The sequence below is a fragment of the Mustela nigripes genome, chromosome 4, assembly GCF_022355385.1.
Source record: "Mustela nigripes isolate SB6536 chromosome 4, MUSNIG.SB6536, whole genome shotgun sequence".
Lineage (NCBI taxonomy): Eukaryota > Metazoa > Chordata > Mammalia > Carnivora > Mustelidae > Mustela > Mustela nigripes.
Window position 1 is genome coordinate 172,564,045 of NC_081560.1, and position 5,430 is coordinate 172,569,474.

At 54.1% G+C, this 5,430-nt stretch overlaps 1 long non-coding RNA gene across 1 annotated transcript; it reads right to left on the reverse strand.

The window, feature by feature from the left end:
• Nucleotides 1–648: 648 nt before the first annotated feature.
• LOC132015389 (uncharacterized) lies at nucleotides 649–4,868 on the reverse strand. Its single transcript, XR_009403645.1, has 3 exons — nucleotides 2,516–4,868; nucleotides 1,672–2,386; nucleotides 649–1,074 (listed from the first exon to the last, which is right to left on the reverse strand). It is a non-coding gene; the product is annotated as an uncharacterized LOC132015389 (long non-coding RNA).
• Nucleotides 4,869–5,430: the final 562 nt, after the last annotated feature.

Consider the following 5,430-nt stretch of genomic DNA (forward strand, 5'->3'; position numbering starts at 1 on the left):
CTGGGAAATTAAACCAGAAATCAGTGACAGAGGGTTGACCATGAGAAAGGAAACTACCCTGTGGGGGAGGGGTGGGATGGAGACTTTTCCTATAAACCTTATTATACTTTATTTTTTGTCTTGTACCTATGTAAAAAGTTTACAAAATACAGTGTACATTTTCCCAAACTTTTGTAATGCCAAGAGTTTCTGAAAACTGTCAAAGTGCGTCATTGTAAGTGAACTATATGTTGATTTCAAACCTGCTCAGTATGATCTACAGTAGGCAGAGTATGTACAAGATACCAAGATATCATTCACCATATAGGGAGGCTATTTATCTAAAATCCCACATGTCAAATGTATATCATTATTCAAAGCCAAAAGAAAAATAATAGTTTTAATATGATCCATTAAGTTCCTGTTTTTACCTTGGCTTGAAAGAAACCTTAAAGCTTTATTTTTGTCTTTAGCCAGATTTTCCAGTTGAGTGAAGTAGATTATTCCCTAGACCCGCCCCATTTAGGACTTCACTCCCATCTTTCAAATCTTGTTCTGATAGTGTTCCATGTTGTTACAGCTTTGCCTTTACCTATATGCGGTTTCAGAGCTTTTTTGGAATTCAGTAGATACATAAGCTATTGCTGGGTAACAAATCACTCTAAAATGTGGAGTTTTAAATAATATGCATTTATTATATCTCATAGTTCCTTTGGGTCAGAAATTCCAGAACATTCTGGCTTGGCGTCTTTCAAGAGGTTGCGGTGTCAGGCAGAGCTACAGTCATCTGAAGGCTTGATTGGGGCTGGAGGAGGATGGTTGGCAAGTTGGTGCTTTACTGTTGGTAGGATGCCTTCCCTCTTCCCCACTTGGACCTTCCCTACATGGGCTGCTTAAGTGTCCTCATGACAGGGTGGCCCCAGTAGCAGACAGTCCAGGAGAGAATGAGGTGGAAACCACAGTGCCTTTTATGACCTGGCTTCAGACGTCGCACACCTTCCCCTCATCCACCTTCCCTTCTGCTGTATCCTCTTCGTGCAAAACACAAGTCACGAGGTCCAGCCAGTCTTTGAGGGAAGGGATGTTAGTTTCCACCTTTTGAAGAGGGGAATGTCAAAGAACTTACAGTCATATTTAGAAACCACCACAGGGCATCAGAATTAGTCATATCAAATCACTCAAACAAAAAGGTAAAGACAATGAGAAATGAAGGAAAGGGGGGATTAGGAGGAAGGAACAGGGAACACGTACTGGGCCCCTACTGTCCAATGCCCTGTCCTTAACACACATTATTGCACTTAATTTCATAAAGACGTGTTCTCAATTTTACAGGTGAGGAAACTGAGACTCTAAGAAGACCTACAGCACATCCGAAGTCACACAGTTCAGAAGAGCACGTCGAGCATGTGTCAGCCTGTGTCATGGCTGTGCCCTCTCTCTCCCTCGGTGGGAAATGGAACGCATTCTCCATTACTTGCTGCCTGGACACATCTAGCCATGACCATTTTGGCATCAGGGAGAAATAGTAATAGTTTGAGTTGAATGAATTCTGACAGAGCTGTTTAACTTGTTTCTAAAGCCTCTGGAATCCAGCAGGTGTTCATTCTCCTTCCGAAGCCCCCCCCCCCCCCCGCCCCGCCTTCTGCCATTGCGGGGATTTGCCCAGTCTGGGGAGGCCATGCCTCTGCTCACCCCCGACTTGGAAAGCCAGCCAACTTCTTTCCCCATTGCTGCTGGCTGTGACACAGAGGTCAGTGCAGCCAATGGAGTAGGGTGACACTGAGCACAGGGGTGTGTGAGGACAAGGCCCTCCCTCTTATGGGGACTGAGCCAAGTCCAATAGGGTGGAGACTGGGCAGCCCATCTGCCCTGGGGCCATGCTGGACTGCAGGGCCCTGATAAGGCCAGGGAACCACCCGCCCAACTTAGAGTCCTCTTACAAATATAGACTTATCCAAACACCGCCCTCCCGGCCACACAGGTACTTTCCTCCAAGGGTAGCTGGTGGCCTTTGCCACCATGAGATGGGACCCGATCCAGGGCAGGACTAGCTCTCAGGGGTGCTGGGTGTTCTGGCCTCGGACTATGGTGAAAGCACTGTGAATTCTTATCTCCTCTGTCCCCACGCCCCTTCTCATCACGGGCCACTCCATTCCTCCAAGGAAACCCAGTTTTCTGATGGATTCTCTCATCAACACTGTCCTCTCTTCGGAGAACGCAGGCCTGGAGAATCCCTGGAGCTCTTCTCCTCCTTTAAGCTCCCAAGGCACATCTGCCTGTGCAGAGAATTTTCCTTGGGCTGGAAGTGTGAGGAGCCAGTGCTGCTGTCAGAGCCAGACCGGGGGGAAGAAGTAGGCCAACTGGGCATTAGCCAGGGCTCCCATCTATACAGGCACTGAAAACCATCCTGATAAAGGTGAAAAGACAAGAACATCAGCTTACTGGAATTCCTCGTAGGAAGTAGCTTTCAGCCATTTGGGATTAGCAGAACACGACGATGAAGTAGTTTGAGGTGAGGAAAGGCATTGAGACTTACCTCCCGTATCGCTGTGTTGCCAGAGGGGAAGATCTGGTTACCATCAGGGCTGCTTTTTCTGGGTGTGGCCTGTGCATCAAAGACCATTGCTGCTCCCACTCACGCCACTTGGTCCTCCACCCTTCTCTCTGTGCTCGGCCTCCTCTTTAAGAAAACGAGTGACAAATACGGAGAGGTTATCAGCCGGGAGTCACCGCCTTGTTAGCTCGCACAGGACCCAGGGCCTGTCTGCCCTAGTGGGATTGGGGTGTGCATGGGCAGGCCACCCTCTGAGCGCAGCCTCTGGGGTGCAGCAGCTCTGCCACTCCGCAGGACACAGGGACACCCCGGGAGGGATCGGGCCCATACAGTAGCGGCTTGTTGTCCCCCTTCCTCTCCGTTCTCCTTCTGGCTTCATGGTCTGTAGTTAGGACTGAGTTTCCCTTCTGGTGGCTGGGGCTGACCCCTCACTTGAAAGTCCCCGGGACACCCTCAGTGGTGACATGAGCAGGGTGAGCTCACAGTCGGCCAGGAAGGCAGCCATGAGCCAGGGCCAGTCACGTTCTGGGCAGGTGAGTGAAACTCCTGCATCCTGGTCCACAGCCCTGACCGTCAGCGACGCTGCCCTGCGACCCCTGGAGTGTGTGGGGTGGGTCCTGCGAGAGGTCAACCTGGAAGGTACAGGAATGAGAAACTCACCCAATAGGTATGGTGCCTCTGCCATGACCAAGGCGACGAGCTGGGTGCTTTACCTGGAAATTGGAATTTCTGACGATGCCCCCTACCCAGAGGCTGGGGGTACAGGCTCCGATATTACTCACCATGAGCTGATCCCTGTGTGAGTGAGGCTGTTGCAGATTGGGTCTGGGGCCCGAAACCAGGTGGCAGAGCCCAGCTTGGGGAGAAGATGCAGGGCTGTGCTCAGGGCCCACAGACTCTACCCCCGGATGAGGGAATGAGACAAGACAGGCACCGAGTGGCCGGGAAGAGAGCAAGCAGGGGAACTTTGGACACAGAAGCTCAGCCACAGACCCATTGAGAGACCTTGGGCAGGTTTCTTCTCTAAGCGCAGTCTCCTCAGCTGTGAAGTGCGGGTGAGCACGCTTGCCGCGTAGAGGTCATGCTGGGACTGGCCCACTCCAGGCGATCAGATGTTGTCCCTCCTGGGACGTCCCTGTCCCCACCCCCACTGCTCTTGTCCCCTTCCTCTTCTGCCACCTTCTTTCTCTCCCTCTTCCTCCTTCATGATCAGAGGCCTCAGAGTGGTCAGAGAGAGGACACCAAGTGTCCAATGGCACTCAGGGAGGTCCGAGTGACACCTTGTGCTGGCCCGAACAACCCCCATGGAAAGGCTGACTGAGCCAGGCTCCAGTCAGGGAACACGTGCCTGTGACCTCCCCAGCCACCCTCCGTCACAGGTACCCGCTGGCCACCGACCCTCGTCACCCGGACTTCCACCCCGGGAGTTCCAACTGTGGTCTGGAGAAACAGCCTACTGCAAAGAGACCATGGCCATGGGCACTGTCAGCTAAAGGGGAGACTGCAGGCTGCCCTTCTCCCTCCCCGTTCCTCCCCACTTCTCCAACAACCTCCCCCCACCAAGGGAAGAGGCTGGGGAAGGAGCCCAGGGATCTCCACCACAATCAGCTGCCCGGCTTTCTGTGTGCAGGGGATGGAGGCGGCCTAATTGACGGGTAATAAATGCGGATAAAGACTCAAGGGCCGAGGGGCGCCTGGGTGGCTCAGTGGGTTAAGCCTCTGCCTTCGGCTCAGGTCATGATCCCAGGGTCCTAGGATCGAGCCCCACATCGGGCTCTCTGCGCTGCAGGGAGCCTGCTTCTTCCTCTCTCTCTCTACCTGCCTCTCTGCCTCCTTGTGATCTCTGTCTGACAAATAAAGAAAAAAATCTTTAAAAAAAAAAAAAAAAAACTGAAGGGCCGAGAAGGGGGTGGTTGGGCTGAGGCAGGCTGGGCCCTGAGGGTGACAAAGGGGTGGTGGGGGAGGTTTGAGGGTCTTGGGAGCAAACCAGATGGCTCCCTGCCATGTCCCTCTCTGAGCCTCCGCTAACTCTAAGCTGAGTGAGCATGGTCTCATGGACAAAGGCTAATGGGCACAGGAACGGAGCCGTGGGGAATACGGCCGTGGGGAGTACGGCCTGGGAGAAAGTGGAAGCAAGGGGATCCCCTCTTTGTGAGGCAGGCAGCTCAGGACTCCCCTCCTAGGCACCCCTTCCCCCCTCTCGGTGTGGGGATCTTGTGCCATCTCCACACGGCCCCTCAGCTCACCTGCTCCCATGAGACCGGCCAGGCCAGCGTGTGGGTCTCGCAGGCAGGCCTGGTGTGGGACACCCATGCTGTGAGTGTGGATGTCTCCAGGAAGGGGTAGAGTCTCTTGGCCCTGCTGAGGGGAGTGCACACGGAAAGGCCCAAGGCTGCTTGGGAGATCCAGGCTCAGCCACCAGCCCAGTGACAGCCCCTTTCCCCAGCATGGCCCCAAGTCCAGAGGATCTAGGCTTCTGGCCATGGATGGGGTTCTAATGAGGGAAGAGTTGGGGAGCTGCTTGCTCTCCACCTGGGCCCGTGTGCCAGCCTCAGTCCAAACAGGGCTGGCGGGTCATGGTCTCCATTCAACACACTTCTGTCTCCAAGGCTTCGTATGCCTCCCCAACCCCCACCCCAGGAAGAAAGTGGATCAGAGACATCCCAGCTCCTGTCACCGAGGGCCTTGCTCCTCAGAGACGCCTTGTCGCCCTCAGCGTGACTGACCCACCTGAGCTCCAGGCTGCCCCCCAAGCCTCCCCTCCTGCTCACTTTCCCGCTCTCCTCTCTCCCTCCCTTCCTCCCGGGCTTCACTGCAGAGCTAAGTCCTTCCCAGGAGAGCAGGCAGACCTGGGGGCAAATGTTACCCATCTGGTAGGGCTTCGGGCAAATCTCCTA